Source organism: Balaenoptera physalus (genome assembly GCF_965194825.1).
Source record: "Balaenoptera physalus genome assembly, chromosome: 18".
In the NCBI taxonomy this organism is placed as follows: domain Eukaryota; kingdom Metazoa; phylum Chordata; class Mammalia; order Artiodactyla; family Balaenopteridae; genus Balaenoptera; species Balaenoptera physalus.
The window spans coordinates 41,040,335-41,065,707 of NC_138899.1; positions in this window are offsets into that span (position 1 = coordinate 41,040,335).

The following is a 25,373-nucleotide window of genomic DNA, read 5'->3' on the forward strand; positions in this document are numbered from 1 at the left end:
AATTTCCCTTTCTCTGCTTTGTTCGCACTGCTCCCGGGTTTCAGCTTTGGATTTGGACCCGCCTCTGTGTGTAGGTCGCCTGAGGGCCTCTGTTCTTCGCTCAGACAGGATGGGGTTAAAGGAGCAGCTGCTTTGGGGGCTCTGGCTCACTCAGGCTGGGAGGGAAGGGAAGGGTATGGATGCGGGCGAGCCTACAGCGGCAGAGGCCTGCGTAACGTTGCAGCAGCCTGAGGAGCACCGTGCATTCTCCCGGCAAAGTTGTCCCTGTATCACAGTATCCTGGTAGTGGCAGGCTGCACAGGCTGCCGGGAGGGGCGGTGTGGAGAGTGACCTGTGCTCACACACAGGCTTCTTGGTGGCGGCAGCAGTAGCCTTAGCATTTCATCCCATCTCTGGGGTCCGTGCTTATAGCTGCGGCTCGCGCCTGTCTCTGGAGCTCGTTTAAGCGGCGCTCTGAATCTCCTCTCCTCGTGCACCAGGAAACAAAGAGGCAAGAAAAAGTCTCTTGCCTGTTCGGCAGATCCAGACCTTTTCCCAGACTCCCTCCCGGCTAGCTGTGGTGCGCTAACCCCTTCAGGCTGTGTTCACGCTGCCAACCCCAGTCCTCTCCCTGCAATCCGAATGAGGCCCGAGCCTCAGCTCCCAGCCCCCGCCCGCCCTGGCGGGTGAGCAGACAAACCTCTCTGGCTGGTGAGTGCTGGTTGGCACTGATCCTCTGTGCGGGAATCTCTCTTCTTTGCCCTCTGCACCCCTGTTGCTGCGCTCTCCTCCGTGGCTCTGAAGCTTCCTCCCTCTGCCACTCGCAGTCTCCGCCCACAAAGGGGCTTCCTAGTGTGGGAAACCTTTCCTCCTTCACAGCTCCCTCCCACTGGTGCAGGTCCCGTCTGTATTCTTTTGTCTCTGTTGTTTCTTTTTTCTTTTACCTTTCCCAGGTACGTGGGGAGTTTCTTGCCTCTTGGGAGGTCTGACGTCTTCTGACAGCGTTCAATGGGTGTTCTATAGGAGCAGTTCCACGTGTAGATGTATTTCTGATGTATTTGTGGTGTGGAAGGTGGTCTCCACGTCTTACTCTTCCATCAGAAGAAATAACTTTGTAATGTACTCTTAATTCCTCTAATACACATTTGAAGTCTTTATGATAATATGCAAGTCAACTGGTAAAATTTTCAGAAAAATTATCTTTGCCTGACTCATCCCTTTGAAATGTGTCACTATGTAATCCATCATCCAGAGATTGTGGACAATACCCCAAAAATTTAAGGGAGAGTGGAGTTTAAAGAAATTACAGTCTTTGGAAAAATAGCAAAAAAAAAAAAATTAAAGCAATAAAATTTTCACAGTTAAATTATTATAATAAATCATGTACATGCCACTGATTTACATGAAATGATTATTAGATTTTTCAGTCCCTAAAATTCTGGTGAACAGATTAAAGTACAGACTGATATGTAACTATTTAGTTGCAATTCTTTTTTGGGGGGGGGAGGCATACACCTAATGGAAACATGAAAATCTGTATATAAAGTTTGTATTAGTTAAGTGTTCTTGGCTATAAACAACACATAATTACATCTAATTTATTATTTTTTTTTAAAGATTGGAATATTACTAGGATAAATCACAGAATAGAAAGTGGTAGTACATTTACATTTTAAGAGGTGCCTGATATGGTGCAACTACTTGGTAGCTCAGCAGTCAGGATCTTGGACCACGTTTCCAGATTCACCCTGAAATACAGTTTAAAATGGAAAGCAGTAAAATGTTTATTTTTCCCTGTAATTACCAATTTTCAAAATAAGGAGTTGTGTAAATAGCTCTTTAAATGTGACTTAAAAGATACATTTTTTTCAGAACCTAAGAAACATTCATTTTTTTACTCATTGGTAATATTTCTCTTTCATTAATTCTGGAGTCTAGAGATAAGAAATGATATACTGTGTGATATCAAAGTCAAAGGCTCAGTCTCCCTTCATTTACAAGCTTATTAAATACGTATATTGATCTGAGGCTTATTGATTTTGATGTGGCTACACAGAATTTTAACATATAGGAGAAAATTGCTTGCATCAAATTATTTAGTTGCTGGTCTCCTTTTCATGAGCAAATTTCATGGCTTTTAAACTACTGAAACTTAACATGTAAAAGGTACTGTTGTAGATACCAGTATTGTAGATTTTGCCTTCTAGTTACAGAAAACAACCCAGATTGCACAATATTATATCCAAATGAACAAAAATTCAATGTTAGGTCATGGAAAGAATAGTATTTTAGAGACATTCTAAGTAAGTTAGTAGTTTTGGTAAGTGCTTATCTGAACTTGGAAACAGAATACACACCCAGGCCTAAATTTGGAATATACTAAAAGCTGATTACTTGGCCCTACATGGTCATGAATGAAGAAAAATATGAGTTTCCAAGCATGGTGAACACATTCTCTACAAACCACTTTAGTATTTCTTAATTAGGATAATCTCTATGAAAATTTACATATGTTTTCACATTATATTTATAAAACTATTTGCTTATTTAATTAATGAACTTAAATTATTAATTTCATGAGGGAAAATAAACTATTTGTTCATTACTGTACTTCTGGATGAAGAAATAATATATGTTCTCAATAATGTTGAATGATCTTCAATTCAAGCCCACAAATACTTTTGAAGTACTTATTTTGCACTAGGCAATGTTAAGCAATGGGAATACAACAATAATTAGGGTACAAATACTGCTTTTCAAGAGCTTAAGTGTAGAAAATACATCCTTGCATTTGCTGATTGATAACTTAGCAGATGTAGGATGGAAAACATCATGAGCTAGAAAATATTTGATTTAATATAATATATAATATATCTCTATGTTATTGACTTGGAGAATTTGCAGAAGTGTGTACTGGCATAGATGTTGCACAGCTATTAACTCAATGAATCAATGAAATGCCATACTGCTGAAGGGAGAAATCTGTTTCTAATGGTTATTGCAGTGCTTATGCTGCATACTCCTCTATGCCACTGGCAATGTTACCATATATATGTCATCATGCAATCATTTCCATTCCAGAAATAAAGGTCTGAACTGTGGCCCTTATTCCATTCTCAGTTTAAAATTTTAAGTTGTGGTTTGTTTCCTTCTCTTTGCACCTTGGAAGTTTCTGTTACCTGCAAGTTAATTTGTAGTCATCAGCCCTATAATGTACTTCTGTATATTAATTATGCACATTTTATGTACTTAATATGGGATAGATTCAACTTAGTACTAGTTGAAGTGATTTTATTTTATTTCTATATACTGACCAACCAGATACTTCTTTAGCTCTACTATTGCTCCCTTTTAATCTTTTACTTCAAATTGCAGTTCAGATTTTGTACTTAATCAATGACTTTCCAAATTACCTTGGAAATTCGTTTTCAGAAATCACTAGAACCTAAAGTATCAAATTTGATAGAAAAATATGCATTGTCTAATTCTACCCGTTTAAGCCGTATTCAACCAACCTGAATACCTACAACATCATCCTCAAATTTCCTATTTCAGAATGACTGATTAATCCAACCAAAGGCAATACAAAGAAATCATGAGATTTATTTGCTAGAGACTTCTCCCTGGAAATGTCACTACCCTAACCAAGGAGACGGGTACTTTCCTGTGGCCAACAATCCCAAGTTGCATCTCCAAGGCCTGAACTGTAAGGCACTTCCAGTTAAGAAGCTATGGCTTTTTAATTTTATATACACTAGCCTGACCACCTCTCTTCCATCCATAATAATACAAATTAAAATAAAATAAAGAAATACAAAATAATACAAATTAAAAAAAAAAAAGAAATCCTTTGTAAACCAGAAAATTGAATCCCCTGAATATGTCTGAAGCTACTTTCAGTCTGTCCCCAGATACAGTCAGAACATCTTTTATTAAGGAGTCATCTATTTAGGGGAAGGCTGCTTTAAATGAATTTATCTGCAGTCACCTCAACCAGAGCACTCTATATCACAGGCCAGCTTCTCAGCTTGACTTGACCTTGGCTTTCTGATTCCAACTATCCCTGATAGCAACCATTGACCTTTAGCAACTGTATTTGCTGACTCCCCATACCCATTATGGCCCAGGGTACTGCCTACACTTGACTTGTATTATCTCCCACAGCCCTGGCTATGCTGTGTCCCATACCAGTTCCCTGACATGCTCCCTGCTTCTTATTAGACCTTAGGGACAATGCCAGTGCTTATATTTAGCAGACACTTAACGTTCTTCAGATTTTTCTCACCTTGCCTTCTTGTAACTGATATAATCAGTTAACAGACAAAAGAAACTGAAGTAAGTTTTCATTAGGTTCTCGAAATCTTCTTAAAAACTGTCTGCACTCAGTTTATAAATCTGCACAGCTCTAGGCTTTTTCCATCAGGAGAAAAAATATTTTAATAGACTAATTGAAATCTCTGGCTATTTTGTTAAGAATATTTATTTGATAATGTTCATAAAATCATTTACAGTCTTTTTGTGGAAATGACAATATTTCAATTTTCTTTCAGAATATACTTTGAAGAAATATTTCAGTAGTAAAGAATAGTAATGCCTTCTTTGATCCAAAGAGACCAATTACCCATTTCCATGCTTTTTGTTAGTTTTTGAGGGTATATTAGTCAGCGTGTGGCTAAATGCTTCTACAAATTAGCTTTGCTAAGAACATTTTGGACAGATCTTAAATCTCTGATGTTATCATTTTTTCTTTAAATGTTTTTCATTTTTTAAATTTTCATCTGTTTATCATTTATGAAAGCTTTGTAAGCTTGTTAGAATGGAAAAGCAATTAAGTACATTTGGTTGAGTAAATGTAGGGGATTTTTGTTGTTAAAATACATTCTTCACGACAAATGGGGTGAAATGTTATAATGGACTAAGGCATAATGTTTACATGCAAATCTTGAGATGATAAAATTTTTATTTCTAAATTTTAAGTCAATGGGACTGCACATCTCTTACTTTTTAAAACAACATCATCCTTTATAATTCATTGAATCAAAAATTACTGACTACTATTAATGTCTCATGCTGATGTATTTTCTCTCCAGAAATACTTGAATTGAGATTCCTTATAATTCTTTATCAAGAGGCTTAATTCAAATACATGGTAAGTATTAGAAAATCCAACAATCAATCAGTAATACTCATCAGAACAGAAAGTTTTAGGAAACAGAGTTTAAGTACATGTTATGTCAGTCTTGGAAAATTAGTAAACCCTAAGAGAACACATCTTTTCCCTTCACCTTGTCATTCAGGATCAAATGGAACACAGACAAATACGTTACAATTGCGAAGGCATTATCAATTTTAGCTTTACCATTCACCCACATATGAGTGGGTATCAATAGTCTGGCAAAGGAGGAGAGATATGTTTTTATGCAGCAAGTTTGTTCATAGTTATTGAAGGTATATCCTTACATTGTTTTTCCCTTCCACAAACTAGACTGACACTACTCACATTAAGTGTAAATAGATTTTGCTCTCGCTTAGTGACTGTGTGTAAGCAGAGTGTGACTTCCTGGGAATGCCTGCCCATAATCCTTTAGTTTAGGTCTAGAACGATTCAGGATGGTGATTGATAAAATTCTTCTTTTTCCTACCTCCAGGAAAAGGTGAAACGCTCCCTTAAAGAACGAAATGGAATGTCTGCTTCTTAAGCAACCTTTTAATGAATAATTACCCCTTATTCTTTTGATTACAATATTTATATTTGCTTAATATTTTATATATTGTTTTTAGACATTATATGTTATATATTACTTTATTTGATCATGTTAACATTGTCCTCAATGTTTAGATGAGGCAATTGAGGCACAGATATGTTTAGAGAATAGAGGGTATTAATTTACTTCCATCTCTGAGATGTAATACATGTCCAAGGTCATATAGATAATACTGTTTCTAGCACATAAAAGAGGCAGAAAATATGTTTAATAAGTGTTCCTTCAATATAAGATGCTGAGCTTCCTTTAGAAAATAAAGAAGTAGTTAGTTCTTGTGTTTTCACTACTGTACCATACTGTTTCAAAATTTCTCCATTACCCTTAAACATGATCTGCCAAAAAATTATACTTTAACATTGCAAAATAACCAAAAACCAAAAACCATTCAATTAAGTTCAAAATAGAATACAGCATCTCCACTCTTATTCCCCAAATATGGTTATCTTTCTGAGATCCCTGTTTCCTGTGTATCACCATCTGCCTAACCAACCAAACCAGAAATCTTGAAGTCTTTCACTTTACCTTCCTCTTACTCACTCTTACTCACTTTCTACAACAAATCAATACTTGGGCTAGTTTTTCTCTCTGTGTCTCTTTGGCAAAATCTTTCTTGCTTGTGTTTTTTCTGAAGATACAGTACCATGTCACTTAGAGTATTGGATAGCGTGTACATTGCTTTCCCTTGTTCACAGCCTTGAGCCACTTGATACCTTACTACATTTTTCTGAACACGCTAACAATCTAAATCACTCATGGTCTCCATAGTCTGAGCTTTGCCTTCCTCACCAGCGACATCAGCCTGCCTTAGTGCATCCTTCTTCTTCCTCTCTCTAAAGAGAGGAAGAAGAAGGATGCACTAAAATTCTTCCTTTCTCTAAAGTCCTGCTGGGTAGTCAATTCCAACTTATCCATCAAAAGTCAATTTAAGATTTAGTTTCTGGGAATTTTCCAATCCAATTCCTCCAAATTTTGTAATTTTTCTCTCTTTTCTTAAAGAATGAATATCATAACCCTTAAGCTAAGTATATTATGTTTAAAAAATTAGTTTCTGTGTCTGAATATTCTAATAGATTATAAATATCTAGAAAGCAGCAAACCTAACATAGTTTCTGGCATAAGTAAGCAAGCAAAAACATTTTACACAATAAAACATAGCTTACCTAATACAAAAAAGAAACAATCCAATAATTTTAATTCCCCTGAAAATTTATAGGTTTACTATTACTAAGGTCATTTTTTAAAGCTTTATAGAATTTCTCAGCAGATGAATTCTGCATTGTTTAAATAACAATATAAAGTTAGATAAAGATATAGAGATAATGGTATAAGTATGGATTGAGTTTTGACTTGAATATAGAAATACATATAGATTATACATAATCATAATACATATAGATGTAGATGCATAATTTGGTTTATATGCTAGTCCAGAATTACTATTTTTGACTTTTATGAAAACATAGTAGAAAAATAGTAGTAGAAAATAATAACATAGTAGAAAATAATTAATCTCGAGTCAAAATGAAATTCTTACTTAATATCTATGCAGAATTTAAATATATCTGTTGCTTAACTAGCAAAGCCAGAGGGTTTATTTCAAAGTCTCAGCTTGATAAATGATGAAACTATTACCATAAATTCACAAACCAGAGATTCTCCAATTGCAATCCAATTGAAGTATTTAAAAAGTGGGGTAATTTTCACAGGAATATAAAATTTCCTCTAAATTTCAAGATGTACTCTTTGGTAAAGTATAAAGATTTTCATGGGTATTTGTCTTTGGTTAAACTCCAGTACATTCATTCAACAAAATTGGTTTATTTCCTTAGAGAATATTAAAACTATTTTCTTTAAAGTTTCATTTACTTGAACATTTCTTCTAAGTGTTTCTACTAAGGAATTCCTTAATAAGAAAGCAGCTAAAACAAGTTTCTAAAGCAAAATTCAATATGCTTATTGACACAATTTTGAATGATGGTTAATTTCTGAATTGGTGACAAATGCTCCTGTTTTATGTGTTCTAGCGTTTCTTCAACTGTGGATGATATGACTGGAGAACACAGATGTGCCTAAATATTAACAATAACAGTCACTGCATATTCAGAGAGTATGTGCATAATTTGGTAGAGCTTAATTGCAATACGAAGTACATAACCATTTGTTTATCTATGAAAACCAAATAATACCTATTCAGAGAAGCACTTCATTAGCTTGCTTGACAGTGCTTTTAGAAGAATCAGTGCCAGATGTGGACACAAAGGAGAGAAGCAGGAATGAAACCAAGGAAATTCTTGGCTACTGTAAACTTTTCATTTGTGCCTAAGCATATTTGCTCGCTGTACTTTTAATTTTTATTATGTACATATTTTCTCATCCTCCATATATATTCTGTTAGAAACATTCTATTTGTCCTAAATACTGCATCCTAAAAAATGTAATATAATTTTTAGATAGTGTCTTTTGTATGAAATAATGATATAATCATAGAATTAGATGAGGCAACCTGTAATGAACCTTTCTTCATACTATTTATCTAACAATTTGTATACTTCTCTTCATTTTGGACTATACATCCTAAACTTTTTGAGGAAAAGTTCAGTGTGTAAACCTGTGATTCATTTGCAATGTGATACTTTCTTCTAATTTTATTTATGTTACTAGTTTTGGTTTTGAATGGAAAGAATATATGGACATACACAAAAACAAATTAAAAATACATCTGTCCCTAGACATAAGATACTCAAATATGACTTTCCTAATATGGCCACAGTGAAACTTGACTAGTTATTGAAGTCATGATGTTAGATAATGATAAATTCAATGAATAATCCTATCTAACCCTTGAAAAGAAGTAATAGACAAAACTATTACATAAAAGGAATATGTAGTTCCTTGGATTATTTTATAAATTCAAACTAAATCAAATTAAAGTTTATTCACATAATTACCAAAGTTTTAATACAAATATTTAAATTGGTAAATAGTATGGAACAATGGTTTTCATACTTGGATATAAATCAGAATTAATTGGACATCACTGAAAAATGTAAATTTTCTGCATCCTTCAACAACTGAATTACAATCTTTGAAGTGTGGAACTCCAAAATACATATACTAATTGCTCCTTGGTTGATTTTCTTCATAAAGTACAGTGCAATGAACATAATTTCTGATTCAGTGAGTATGTTTATTGACCCTCATTTTGATACCTCTAATATTCTCCAGATTTTTTTCTTAGTGTTAAACAATTCCATGCTTTATGAATGCTGTCAGATTTCTCCAAAAGCATTATCCCCTCTAGAGAATAAATATAAATGATAAATGTTACAAAGAGTTACTGTATCCTGCACCTAAAAAGAAGTAATAGACATGGATTTTGTATTCTAACAAACTTTCATGTAGGCTTTTCAGCCTGATAGAACTTTGAGTGTACATGTGTGTATATGTGCATGAGTGTCCTCCAAATTTGTCTTTCCACTCAAATGTGTATAACTTTGAAAAATCATTGGTGGTTTCATTAAAACCCAATTTTACTGCTTTATACTCATTCTGTTCTCTAATCATGTGAAATGGACATTTATTTGTAGCATAAAAATGAAATAATGGTACTAAATTATTGCATATTTTTTCTTAAGTCAACTTAAGTTTGAAATGTTTAAAAGCAAGAAGATGCATTGAGTTTCCAAAACACCTTAACTATTCTCTGTAATTAATATAATACTTTAAATGAAGAAGTTAAAATATGTTTGTTTAATTTAAAAATATAATAAAAGCAGGATTATTTTTTGTGCCAGAGTAGTACCGATAAGGTGCATATGGACTGAAAATTCCATGCTTAGCTAGTACAAGTCACATCAGGAATATCAGGTTCTCTGAGCATGAGATGTTCTCATGCCTGGATTATCATGGATCTTATCTTCCTGCAAAGAGCACTGCAAGATTGATGAGGCAAAATAAAATAGATTAAGTAGGTAGATGTTTTAAAAAGTTGAGCAGCACAAAAGGATTCTCCCTACTAACATAAGGAAAGACTAGAACCTGTGATAAACTTTCCAAATAAAAATTGAAATATTGTATTTTATTGTTGATCTGCTGAGTTGATAAAAATATGTGATGCTGCTAATTTATTTGTAATTAAATTCAAAAAGTGAAATACTACTTATTTTTATTTCTTGTGAGATTTCCTCATATTGGAGTCAGGAAATATTGAAGGGACTTCTGATCAGTATGAAGAGAAGTCAGTGGCTGAGAAAGTACATTTTATCATTTTTAAAACATTTTTATTGGGGTATAGTTGTTTTACAATATTATGTTAGTTTCTGCTTTACAGCAAATTGAATCAGCTATGCAACATAAATGTCCATCAACATATGAATGGATAAAGAAGATGTAGTACATATATAGAATGGAATCTTACTCAGCCATAAAGAGGAACAAAATTGGGTCATTTATAGAGACGTGTATGGACCTAGAGACTGTCATACAGAGTGAAGTAAGTCAGAAAGAGAAAAACAAATGTCGTATATTAATGTATATATGTGGAATCTAGAAAAATGGTACAGATGAACCTGTTTGCAAGGCAGAAATAGAGACACAGATGTAGAGAAAGTATCTTACAGTTCCTAAGAGATAAAGCAATTTTTCTGTTTCATGACAAGGATGTAGAAGAGATTTCCAAAGAAACAGAACCAATAGAAGATATATAGATAGACACAGAAAGAGATTTATCATGAGGGATTGGCTCATGTGATCATGGAGGCTGAGAAAACCCATGGTCTACTCTCTGAAAGCTGGAGGTCCATCAAAGCCAGTGACATAGTACAAGTCCAAACCCAAAAGACAGAACCAGGAGTGACAATTGAGTAAGTGCCAGTCTGAGTCCAAAGGTATGAGAACCAGGAACACCAATGTCCAAGGGCAGGAAAAGATAGATGTCCCAGTTCAATCTGAGAGAGCAGATTTCCCTTCCTCTGTCTTTTTGTTCTATTTGGGCCCTTAGTGATGTGGAAGATTCCCACCCACATTGGTGAGGGTGATCTTCTTTACTCAGTCTACCAATTTAAATGTTAATCTCTTCTAGAAATACCTTCACAGACACTCCCAGTAGTAATGTCTTACCCACTGTCTGGGCATCTCTTAGGCCAGACAAGTTGACAATTAGAATTTACCATCATAAGGCTAGAGACAAAATTTTACATCTTTACTCAATACAACATGTAGAGTTTTCTTTTGAAGTTTCATGAAACAAATATAATAAAAAGGTATGATAAAGCCAAATCGGTTAGAGAATCACAATAATTACACCTCTAAGTATATGCCTGTGAAAAAATTGTCATAATTGACCTTTTCTATACAGTGTTAACTTAGTTGAAATCCTTAATCCATATTTTATTTCATTTGTTAATTTGAGTAATATTTAAGAAATTTATAGTATTACCAGGTTTTTTTCTCATATGAAAGATATTACAAATGAATACATTATAATATTTCAACCTAAAGGCATTGAGTATATGATAAATGAATCATGTTCTTGTTTCCTTTATTATTGATATAATCTTCCATGTCCACAGTTACAATTACTTTCTGTGGTAGACCGTACATTGGTCCCCGTAAATGTCACCCCAAATTACTTCCGGGATTATATTGATTTATATGGCAAAAGATACTTTTCAGATGTAATTAAAATTGCTGATTGTAGACTTAATTTCATCTCTTCTCACTTTAAAACTCCTATCACTTTAAAACAATGAGTTATATAAATGAGGAAGTATCTTCCTCTCCCCATCTTCCTCTCACCCCAGCCCCAATCCCCCTGCCTGGTAACTGACTCTCTTGGAAGGAATATTATTTAAAATGTTAACTACGTGCTTAACTATTAACATTTGTCCAGTTTTGCTAAAAGATGCTTCTTTCCTGATTGGTAAATCCTGAAACTATCCCTTTCCTATCATTAGAACAGTGGAACAAAACTCCTCAGTCACAGGTAACCTCCTATACTATTAGCTGGTACTGCGTGCTGGGAACCAGTTAACTTTCCCCTACAGATGCAGGTGATAAATACACAACAGTACTTGCTAATTCAAGGTACTGAAGGATTATGGTCTATCATAGCTGTCTTGGTTTTAAAAGAGGGGTAAAGATGATCACCATCTCATCTTTCAGTTCCCTGGTATGACTTGTGTTTAAAGCCACTACTAACTAGTGGATGCTAACTGTATACTATAGAGAGTTAAACAAGTCTATTCCCTTTATTATAGAACTTCTACTAGATCTCATTATGTTAACAGATGACATTTAAAATAAGATGGATAAGTGGTCTAAATTTATAGATTTGGCTAAGGTCCCCACATGAAATGGGTAGACTGGCTGCAAATGCTCTTTAAAATGGCAGTTTGTGACTTGAAAGAATACTAGGTCTTAAAGATGCTTTATCACTGGCTCCAAACTTGAGCATTGGGAAATAACATGTAACTTAGATTATAATAGAACCTGAGGCCAGGGGATAGATAGTTATATAAATGAGCCAAAGATTACCTTTGTATACTGACCAGTTATCATACTTCTGTTGTTTATTCAGTCTTGCAACTATCCTTTAATTTTCCAGCACCGTCAAGTATTTTATGCCCTCTGTATCTTTCCCAACAACATTGAAACATGCCGTATTTCCTTCATAAATAAGACCTTCCTTGACTTTGTATTCCTCTACTGCAATACAAAAACCATCTGATTCACCTTTATAAATATCTCACCCCCAAAGTTGTTTATACTCACTGACTTCACTTCTTGCTGTCCAGGACCATCACTACACTCCAGAAACTCTCTCATTTATATCACTCTGATGAAACTAATCATATCAAGTAAACAAAATAATTTGTTTTATAAAATCTGTACAGCCCTGCTTAGGTGTCATCTTGATCAATTCTTGGCAGCATTTAACAAAAATGATCACTTTATTCTTAAAACATGTCCTTTGATTTGCTTTCAAATATTGTATTTCTCTTATTTATTGCCTTTTATTTGTCATTTATTCTAAGAATCCTTTGTTGGCTATTTCTTTCATATCTTATTTTAGAATGTTTAAGTACCTTAAAACTTATTCTGAGGACTTATTTTTTATGATTTATTGTAATCCTTAGCACATAAAAGGTGGCATACAGTGATTCAGTGCATGGGATCTGGAACCAAACTGCCCTGACTGGGATTTGGGATTGATCATTTGTAAGAAAGTGGCCCTGAGGCAAGATATTTAATCTGTCTGGATCTAATTTTTCTTGCCTCTAAAGTGAAGACAATAATAATGTCTACTTTTTAGGCTTGCTTTTTGAAATATGTTAATAAAATTATTTAGAATGGCCCTTTACACCTAGTGAGATCCCAATGCATGTTAGTCATTATTATTGAGATATTTTTTACTGCCATAATTCTACTCACCATCAATATGCTGATAATGTTAAAATCTATATCTCCAGTATGAACCTCACTCCTTGGTTTTCAATCTCACATTACTAACTGATTTAGTAAATATCTCAAATTTAAATTACTAAAACAGGAGATTGGTTCAAGATGGCAGAGTAGAAGGACTTGCACTCACTCGCTCTTGTGAGAGCACCAGAATCACAACTAACTGCTGAACAATCATCAACAGGAAGACACTGGAACTCACCAAAAAAGATATCCCACATCCAAAGACAAAGGAGAACCTGAAATGAGATGATAGGAGGGGCACAATCACAATAAAATCAAATCCTATAACCACTGGGTGAGCAACCCACAAACTGGAGAACAATTATATCACAGAAATCCACCGAGTGGAGTGAAGGTTCTGAGCCCCACGTCAGGCTTCCCAACCTGGGGGTCTGGCAACTGGAGGAGGAATCCCCAGAGAACAGGACTTTGAAGACCAGTGGGATTTGATTGCAGTACTTTGACAGGAGTGGCAGAAACAGAGACTCCATGGTTACAGGGCACACACATAGAAGTGTGGACCCAGGGGCAAGGAGCAGTGACCCCATAGGAGATTGAACCAGAACTACCTGCTAGTGTTGGAAGGTCTCCTGCAGAGGTGGAGTCAGCTGTAACTCACTGCAGGGACAAGGACATGGCAACAGAAGTTCTGGGAAATACTCACTGGCATGAGCACTCCCGGAGTCCACCATTAGCCACAACAAAGAGCCTGTAGGCTCCAGTGCTGGGTTACCTCAGACCAAACAACCAACAGGGAAGGAACACAGCCCCACCCATCAGCAGACAAGTGGATTAAAGTTTTACTGAGCTCAGCCCACCAGAGCAACACCCAGCTCTACCCACCACCAGACAGTCCATCAGGAAGCTTGCACAAGACTCTTAGATAGCCTCATCCACCAGAGGGCAGTAAGCAGAAGCATGAAGAACTACAATCCTGCAGCCTGGAGAACAAAAACTACAATCACAGAAAGATAGACAATGAAAAGGCAGAGGATTATGTCCCAGATGAAGAAACAAGATAAAACACTAGAAAAACAACTAAATGAAGTGGAGATATGTGAACTTCCAGAAAAAGAATTCAGAATAATGATAGTGAAGATGATCAAGGACCTCAGAAAAAGAATAGAGGCAAGGATTGAGAAGATGCAAGAAATGTTTAAAAAAGATCTAGAAGAATTAAAGAACAAACAAACACAGAAGAACAATACAATAACTGAAATGAAAAACACACTAGAAGGACTTAATAGCAGAATAACTGAGGCAGAAGAATGGAGAACTGACCTGGAAGACAGAATGGTGAAAATCTCTGCTGTGGAACAGAATAAAGAAAAAAGACTGAAAAGAAATGAAGACAGCCTAAGAAACCTCTGGGACAACAATAAATGCAAAAACATTCCGATTATAAGGGTCCCAGAAGGAGAAGAGAGAGAGAAAGGACCCAAGAAAATATTTAAAGTGATTAGAGTTGAAAACTTCCCTAACATGGGAATGGAAATAGCCACCCAAGACCAGGAAGTGCAGAGAGTCCCAGGCAGGTTAAACCCAAGGAGAAACATGCCAAAACACATAGTAATAAAATTGACAAAAATTAAACACAAAGAAAAATTATTAACAGCAACAAGGGAAAAACAACAAATAACATACAAGGGAACTCCCATAAGGTTACAGCTGATTTCTCAGCAGAAACTCTGCAAGCCAGAAGGGAGTGGTATGATATATTTAAAGTGATGAAAGGGAAGAAACTGCAATCAAGAATACTCTACCCAGAAAGGATCTCATTCCCATTTGATGGAGAAATCAAAGGATCTACAGACAAGAAAAAGGTAAGAAAATTCAACACCACCAAACCAGCTATACAACAAATGCTAAAGGAACTTCTCCAACTGGGAAACACAAGAGAAGAAAAGGACCTACAAAAAAAACCCCAAAACAACTAAGAAAATGGTAATAGGAAAATACATATCAATAATTACCCTAAATGTGAATGGCATAAATGCTCCAACCAAAAGACACAGACTGGTTAAATGGATACAAAAACAAGATCCATATATATGCTGTCTAAAAGAGACCCACTTCAGACCTAGGGACACATACAGACTGAAAGTGAGGGGATGGAAAAAGATATTCCATGCAAATGGAAATCAGAAGAAAGATGGAGTAGCAATACTCATATCAGACAAAATAGACTTTAAAATAAAGACTGTTACAAGAGACAAGGATGGACACTACATAATGATCAAGGGATCAATCCAAGAGAAGATATAACAATTATAAATATATATGCACCCAACATAGGAGCACCTCAATACATAAGGCAAATGCTAACAGCTGTAAAAGGTGAAATTGACAGTTGCACAATAAAAGTGGGTGATTTTAACACCTCACTTACACAAATGGACAGATCATCCAGACAGAAAATTAATAAGGAAATTATTGTGTCTTTAAAAGACACAATAGACCAGATAGTTTTGATTGATAATTATGGGATGGTCCATCCAAAAACAGCAGATTACACTTTCTTCTCAAGTGCACACAGAACATTCTCCAGGACAGATCACCTCTTGGGTCACGAATCAAGCCTCAGTAAATCTAAGAAAATTGAAATCATATCAACCATCTTTTCCGACCACAATGCTATGAGATGAGAAATCAATTACAGGGGGAAAAAAAGGTAAAAAAACGCAAACACATGGAGGCTAAATAATACATTACTAAATAAAAAAGAGATCACTGAAGAAATCAAAGAGGAAATCAAAAAATACGTAGACACAAATGACAGTGAAAATACAATGACCCAAAATCTATGGGATGCAGCAAATCAGCTCTAAGAAGGAAGTTTAAAGCAATACAATCCTACCTCAAGAAACAAGAAAAATCTCAAATAAACAATCTAACTTCACACCTAAAGGAACTAGAAAAAGAAGAAAAAACAAACCCAAAGTTAGCAGAAAGAAAGAAATCATAAAGATCAGAGCAGAAATAAATGAAATAGAAACAAAGAAAACAGTCGCAAAGATCAATAGAACTAAAAGTTGGTTCTTTGAGAAGATAAACAAAATTGATCAACCTTTAGCCAGGCTCACCAAGAAAAAGAGGGAGAGAACTCAAATCAATAAAATTAGAAATGAAAAAGGAGAAGTTACAACTGACACCCCAGAAATGCAAAGCATCATAAAAGACTAGTACAAACAACTATATGCCAATAAAATGTACAACCTGGAAGAAATGGACAAATTCTTAAAAATGTATAACATTCCAATACTGAGCCAGGAAGAAATAGAAAATATGAACAGACCAATCAGAAGTAATGAAATTGAAACTGATTAAAATTCTTCCAAAAAAAAAAAAAAGTCCAGGACCAGATGGCTTCACAATTAAATTCTATCAAATATTTAGAGAAGAGCTAACACCCATCCTTCTCAAAATCTTCCAAAAAATTGCAGAGGAAGGAACACTCCCAGACTCATTCTATGAGTCTACCACCACCATGATACCAAAACCAGACAAATATACTACAAAAAAAGAAAATTATAGACCAATTTCACTGATGAATATAGATGCAAAAATCCTCAACATTATACTAGCAAACGGAATCCACCAACACATTAAAAGTATCACCCACAATGATCAGGTGGATTTACCCCAGAGATGCACAAATTCTTCAATATACACAAATCAATCAATGTGATACACCATAATAAAAAAATTGAAGAATAAAAACCATATGATCAACTCAATAAATGCAGAAAAAGCTTTTGACAAAATTCAAAACCGATTTATGATAAAAACTATCCAGAAAGTGGGCATTGAGGGAATCTACCTCAACATAATAGAGGCCATATATGACAAACCCACAGCAAACATCATTCTCAATGGTGAAAAACTGAAAGCATTTCCTCTAAGATCAGGAACAAGACAAGGATGTCCACTCTCACCACTATCATTCAACATAGTTCTGGAAGTCCTAGCCACGGCAATCAGAGAAGAAAAAGAAATAAAATGAATCCAAATTGGAAAAGAAGAAGTAAAACTGTCACTGTTTGCAGATGATATGATACCATGCATAGATAATCCTAAAGATGTCACCAGAAAACTACTAGAGCTAATTAATGAATTTGGTAAAGTTGCAGGATATCAAATTAATGCACAGAAATCTCTGGCATTCCTATACACTAACAATGGAAGATCAGAAAGAGAAATTAAAGATACAATCCCATTCACAATTGCAACACAAAGAATAAAATACCTAGGAATAAACCTGCCTAACGAGGTAAAATACCTGTACTCAGAAAACTATAAGACACTGTTGAAAGAAATCAAAGATGACACAAACAGATGGGGAGATATACCATGTTCTTGGACTGGAAGAATCAATACCGTGAAAATGACTATACTACCCAAAGCAATCTACAGATTCAATGCAATCCTTATCAAATTACCAATGGCATTTTTTTTACAGAACTAGAATGAAAAATCTTAAAATTTGTATGGAGACCCAAAAGACCCCAAATATCCAAAGCAATTTTGAGGGGAAAAAAATGGAGCTGGATGAACCAGACTCCCTAACTTCAGACTATATTACAAAGCTACAGTAATCAAGACAATATAGTACTGGCACAAGAACAGAAATATAGATCAATGGAACAGAATAGAAACCCCAGAGATAAACACAGGCACCTATCATCAACTAATCTATGATAAAGGAGGCAAGGATGTAATGGAGAAAAGACGGCCTCTTTAATAAATGGTGCTGGGAAAACTGGACAGCTACATGTAAAAGAATGAAACTAGAACACTCCCTAACACCATACACAAAAATAAATTCAAAAAGGATTAAAGACTTAAATATAAGACTGGACACTATAAAACTCTTAGCAGAGAACAAAGGAAGAACACTCTTTGACATAAATCACAGCAAGAACTTCTTTGACCCACCTCCTAGAGTAATGGAAATAAAAAGAAAAATAAACAAATGGGACCTAAATAAACATAAAAGCTTTTGCACAGCAAAGGAAACTATAAACAAGATGAAAAGACAACACGCAGATTGGGAGAAAATATTTACAAATGAATCAAGGGACAAAGGATTAATCTCCAACATATATAAACAGCTCATACAGCTCAATGTCAGAAAAACAAACAATACAATCAAAAATGAGCAAAAGACTTAGACATTTCTCCAAGAAGACATACCAAGAGGCACATGAAAAGTTACTCAAGATCACTAATTATTAGAGAAATGCAAATCAAAACTACAATGAGTTGTCACCTCACTCCAGTTAGAATGGGCATCATCAGAAAATCTACAAACAATAAATATTGGAGAGGCTGTGGAGAAAGAGAACCCGCTTGCACTGTTTGTGGGAATGTAAATTGATACAGCCACTCTGGAGAACAGATGGAGGTTCCTTAAAAACTAAAAATAGAGCTACCATACGACCCAGCATTCCCACTACCAGGCATATACCCAGAGAGAAGCATAATTCAAAAAACATATGCACCCCAATATTCATTACAACACTATTTACAATAACCAGGTCATGGAAGCAACCTAAATGTCCATCAACAGAGGAAAGGATAAAGAAGATGTGGTAATATATACAACGGAATATAAAGTCATAAAAAGGAATGAAATTGGGTCATTTGTAGAGACATGGATGGGTCTAGAGATGGTCATACAGAGTGAAGTAAGTCATAGAGTGAAAAACAAATATATATTAATGCATATATGTGGAATCTAGAAAAATGGTACAGATGAACTGGTTTGCAAGGCAGAAATAGAGACACAATTGTAGAGAACAAATGTATGGACACCAAGGGGGGAAAGCAGGTGTGGGGAGTGGGATGAATTGGGAGATTGGGATTGACATATATACAGTAATATATATAAAATAGATAACTAATAAGAACCTGCTGTATAGCACAGGGAACTCCACTTCGCTGTACTGTAGAAACTAACATAACATTGTAAATAAAACTATACCTTAATTAAAAAAAAAAAGTCAGATCCCATCACTTCATAGCTCAAAACCCCCTCGTGACTTCATATCCCACTAAGAGAAAACATGCCATATTCTCAGTGGATGTGATATTACTCACTAGGGTGTGTTGTGGAAATTTGAGGCAAGTCTTTTGGGATGTACCATGATTGAGTGGCATTTAGTGTGTTGGGGCCGGCTAGTCTATCCTACAGATTCCCTTACTGTAAAGAATCATCTCTCACCCTGTAAGATTTTTAAAATCAATTTTAGAGGTATAATTTGTATAAAATAAAATTGACTATTTATTAATAAATAAATAAACTGCTAAAACAGATTTTTTTTTTTTTTTTTTTACTACATGAACACCAATTCTCCTTTTACTATTTGTCATTTCACTAAGTGGAATAGTATTTATCTTGTAGTTCAAGCAAAAAATCTATTTGCCACTGTAAGAACCCTGGGTATCTATTTCAGGGCCCTGGGCTGATGGAACTCTATTTTCAGAGGGCACAAAAATAAACTCAACTTCCCTAAGAGTCCTTTCCTTCCACCTTCAGATTGTGTTCCCCTTCTGTATGCAACAGATCATCTCATAACCCTCTCTCACTTATTCATTGACATTATATACTATACAGACAGTGGGATCATCTGAAATACATGAAAGAGACATAATTTTGTTAGATCTTCTCTCCAAAAGAGAAAATGTGAAGATAAGAAATGGAAGAGAAAATAACATTTAAAACCAATTAGCTGAGTAACTCTGAGCAGTTAAAGTAGTTAAAATAGAAATTGGGAAAATATATGTTATTGAATATATTACTCTTTTGAAGCTCTGCTTAATTTAGCCTATGCCAAAATTTTCCACAAAGCCCTTGGCTGACATTCACATGTTTCAAAACTAAACTTTCCCTGATGAAGAAAAGACACTCACTTGGCACTCAGTACACACCCCCACCTGCTTCTGACATTTCTGACTGCTTCCCATATGGTCCATGAATTTGGAAGTCATAAGGGTCTAGTTTACCTGAAAATGGGAGTGGTAACCAATCCCTACTCATGCTATTACATCATGAGTTTAAATTTTTGACTGGAAACCTGTAGAACTTTGATCAATTCTCTCTTGATTATTGATTCTTCAAGGATTAAAACTTAGATCTGATTTGCATATAGCAAATTCAGTGATTCTATGGAAAGCTTGACGTTTCTTAGAGGTTGTTTAGTTAAGTTTTGTTTCCTTTCATAATAGAATGAATCAAAAATTAAACAAACATTACTGAATACCTACTATGAGGAGAAAGGCACTTATGAATCTAGAATATTTACCCAAATATTCACATATTATACAAAGATATCTAATGAATAATCACACACTACAGAGAGTGTTAAGGGAGCTCTTATATGCTTAATCAGATTGTCCTTCTAACAGTATCAGAAGAACTGGGGATTTTATGGTGTCAGGAGAATGGATAAATAATACAGAAGTGTTAAACACTTGAGGAGTGAGATGTTTAGTTGGCACTTTTGTATGACATTGAATCCCAGAGTTGCTCACTGTCTTTCTAAGCATGAGAGATGGAGGACACCAGGAGAGAGGAGAAGGCAAAGGTGAAAAATTGGATAGAAGAGACCTTTAATTATTCTAAGATTTCACTTATTTTTGCTTTTCTCACCCAACACAGTTGTCATTAGTTCTTTAGTAGTCTTGGTCCTTCATTTTGCCCCTAAACTAATAAATTATTCTGGGAAATGGGAAGAGCCAAAAAGAAGCACCAAACGGACCACATATGATAGAGAAGATTAATAACAAAACCAAGAATGTATGTTTAAAGTGTCTAATGTATGTCTAGAAGACCACACTATAATATATCTGGGTTATGTGGTATGTCAAGTATAGTTGTTGTGAGCACATAAGTAGTATAGGTGGTAACACAGGATTAGACTTCATCAAAGCTTCACAGGGCCCAAGTTTTTCCACTGGTCTCACAAATGGCTTAAATCACACAATGTAAAATTTTTTCTTATTAGCATTTCCTAATATAACTTTTCTCCTGAGAGAAACATCATGTCAATTCAGGAACATCTCTATGTAGAGCAGAACAAGCCCCACAGATGAACCTCCTTGGGAAAGGAGGATTCCAAATATGAAATGTAGATACTTCACCTGAAATGAAGTAGAAGTGATGAAGAAACTCAGCTTTACTTAGAAGACAGCCCTTGTAAATGAAAATGGAACTAGAGCCATAGTAAGAAAATTTGAGATATTGCTGCACTATTCATTTTGATGGTGATTGGCTATATAACATAAAAATATACACCCCTCCATGATAAATAAAACTTATCTCTAAATATATGAGTTGGGAGATTGGCTGGCATGATGGAGGAGTAGAAGGATGTGAGCTCACCCTTTCTTACAGAAACACAAAAATCACAACTAACTGCTGAAGAACCATCGACCAAAAAAAAAAAAAAAAATGCTGGAACCTACCAAAAAAGATATCCTACATCCAAAGACAAAGAAGCCAAAAAGAGATGGTAGGAGGGGCTCAATCATGATAAAATCAAATCCCATACCTTCTGGGTGGGCAACACTCAAACTGGAAAATAAATTATACCACAGAAGTTCTCCCAGAGGAGTGAAAATCCTGAGCCCCAAGTCAGGCTTCCCAGCCTGGGGACCTGGCAACAGGAGGAGGAGCCCCCAGAGAACCTGGCTTTAAAAACCAGTGGGGTTTGATCACAAGAATTCCAGGGACTGGAGGAAACAGAAACTCCACTCTTGGAGGGTGCACACAAGGTCCCATGCACACCAGGACCCAGGGAAAAAAGAAGTGACCTCATAAGAGACTTGACTAGACCTATCTATTAGTATTGAAGGGTCTCCTGAGGAGGTGGGGAGTGGCTGTAGCTCACTGTGAGGACAAAGACACTGGCAACCACAGTTTTGGTGAGTACTCACTGATGTGAGCCCTCTTGGAGGCCACCATTTCCTCCCCAAGACCTAGCCTCACCCAACAGTGCTGGGACACATCAGGCCAAATAACCAATAGGGCAGGAATACAGGCCCACACATCAGAAGACAGGCTGCTTAAAGTCTTCCTGAGCACAGCCCTGCCCACCCGAGGTGCAAGACCCAGCTCCACCAACCAGTGGTCAGGAATCAGACCTTCCCACCAGGAAGCCTGCATAAGCCTATTAGACAGCCTCATCCACCGGAGGGCAGAGAGCAAAAGCAAGAAGAATTACATTCCTGCAGCCTGTGGAATGGAAACTGCAATCACAGAAATTTAGACAAAATGAGACAGCAGAGGAATATGTTCCAGATGAAGGAACAAGATAAAACCCCAGAAGAACAACTAAGCAAAGTGAAGATAGGCAATCTACCAGAAAAAGAATTCAGAGTAATGATAATGAATATGATCCAAGTTATTGGAAAAAGAATGGAGGCACAAATTGAGAAGATGCAAGAAATGTTTAACAATGACCTAGAAGAACTAAAGAACAGACAAGTAGAGTTGAACAATACAATAACTGAAATGAAAAATGTACTAGAAGAAATCAATAGCAGAGTAATGGAGACAGAAGAACGGATAAGTGAACTGGAAGACAGAATGGTGGAAATCACTTCTATGGAACAGAATAAAGGAAAAAGAATTTTGAAAAAAATGAGGACAGTCTCAGAGACCTCTGGGACAATATTATATGCACCAACATTTGCATTATATGCATTATAGGATTTTCAGAAAGAGAAGAGAGAAAGGACCTGAGAAAATATGTGAAGAGACAATGGCTGAAAACTTCCCTAACATGGGAAAGGAAGCAGTAACCCAAGTTCAGGGAGTGCAGAGAGTCCCAGGCAGGATAAATTGAAAGAGGAACATGCCAAGACACATAGTAATCAAATTGACAAAAATTAAAGAGAAAGAAAAAGATATTGAAAGCAACAAGATAAAAGCAACAAATAACATACAAGGGAACTCCCATAAAGTTATCAGCTGATTTCTCAGCAGAAACTCTGCAGCCCAGAAGGGAGTGACACATTACACTTAAAGTGTTGAAAGGGAGTAACCTATAACCAAGAATACTCTACCCAGCAAGGCTCTCATTCAGATTCAATGGGGAAATCAAAAGCTCTACAGACAAACAAAAGCTAAGAGAATTGAGCACCACCAGACAAGCTGTTCAACAAATGCTAAAGGAATTTCTCTAAGCAGAAAATAAAATGTCTTTACTAAAAACAAAACAAAAAATTATGAATACAAAAGCTCACTGATAAAGGCAAACATAAAGTAAAGGTAAGAAATCAACTGCACACAAATATGATATCAAAACCAGCAATTGTGAGGAGAGTACAAATGCAGGATATTGGAATGCATTAGAAATTTAAAAACCAGCAACTTAAAAAAAAAATCTTGTTCATATATAGACTGCTATAACAAAACCTCATGGTAACCACAATCCAAAAATATAAAATAGATACACACACACAAAAAAAAGGAATCCAAACACAACACTACAGTTAGTCATCAAATCACAAGAGAAGAGAACAAAAGATGAAGGGAAGAAAAAAGACCTATGAAAACAAATCCAAAACAATTAAGAAAATAACAATAGGAATATACATATTGATAATTACCTTAAATGGAAATGAATTAAATGCTCCAGCTAAAAGACAAAGACTGGCTGAATGGATACAAAAACAAAACCATATATAGGTTGTCTATAAGAGACCCACTTCAGACCTAGAGACACATACAGACTAAAAGTGAAGAGATGGAAAAATATATTCCATGCAAATAGAAATCAAAAGAAAGCTGGAATAACAATATTCATATCAGATAAAACAGACTTTAAAATAAAGAATGTTAGAAGAGGTAAGGAAGGACACTACATAATGATCAAGGGATCAATTCAAGAAGAAGATAAAATATTTATGAATATTTATGCACCCAACATAGGAGCACCTCAATACATAAGGCAAATGCTAACAGCCTTAAAAAGGGAAATCAACAGTAACACAATAATAGTGGGGGATTTTAACACCCCACTTATACGAATGGACAGATAATCCAGACAGAAAATAAATAAGGAAACTCAACCTTTAAATGATACAATAGACCAGATAGATTTAATTGATATTTATAGGACATTCCACCTGAAAGCCACAGAATACACATCTTCTCAAGTGCACATCAAACATTCACCTGGATTGATCACATGTTGAGCCACAAAGTGAGCCTCAGTAAATTTAAGAAAAGTGAAATCATATTAAGCACTTTTTCTGATCACAGTGCTGTGAGATTAGAAGACAACTACAAGAAAAAAAAAACTGTAAAAAACACAAACACCAAGAGGCTAAATAATATGTTACTAAACAACTAATGGATCACTGAAGAAATCAAAGAGAAAAATCAAAAAATACCTAGAGGCAAATGACAATGAAAGCAGGATGATCCAAAACCTATGGGATGTGGCAAAAAGCAGTTCTAAGAGGGAAGTTTATAGAAATATAATCTTACCTCAGGAAACAAGAAAAATCACAAATAAACAACCTAAACTTACACCTATAGCAACTAGAGAAAGAAGAACCAAAAAACGGAAAAAAAAAGAAAAACAAGTTAGTAGAAGGAAAGAAATCATACAAATCAGAGCAGAAATAAATGAAATAGAAACAAAGAAAATAGTAAAGAACAATGAAACTAAAAGCTGGTTCTTTGAGAAGAACCTTTAGCCAGACTCATCAAGAAAAAAGGGAGAGGGCTAAATCAACAAAATTAGAAACAAAAAGGGAGAAGTTACAATGAACACCACAGAAACAGAAAGGATCATAAGAGACTACTACAAGAAACTATAGGCCAATAAAATGGACAACCTGGAAGAAATGGACAAATTATTAGAAAGGTAAAATCTCCCAAGATTGAACCAAGATGAAATAGAAAACACAAACAGACAAATCACAAGTACTGAAATTGAAACTGCTATTAAAAAACTTCCAACAAACAAAAGTCCAGGACCAGATGGCTTCACAGGCAAATTCTATCAAACATTTAGTGAAGAGTTATCACCTATCCTTCTGATACTCTTCCAAAAAATTGCAGAGGAAGGAATACTCCCAAACTCATTCTATGAGGCCACCATCACCCTGATACCAAAACTAGACAAAAAAGCCACAAAAAAACTGCAGGCT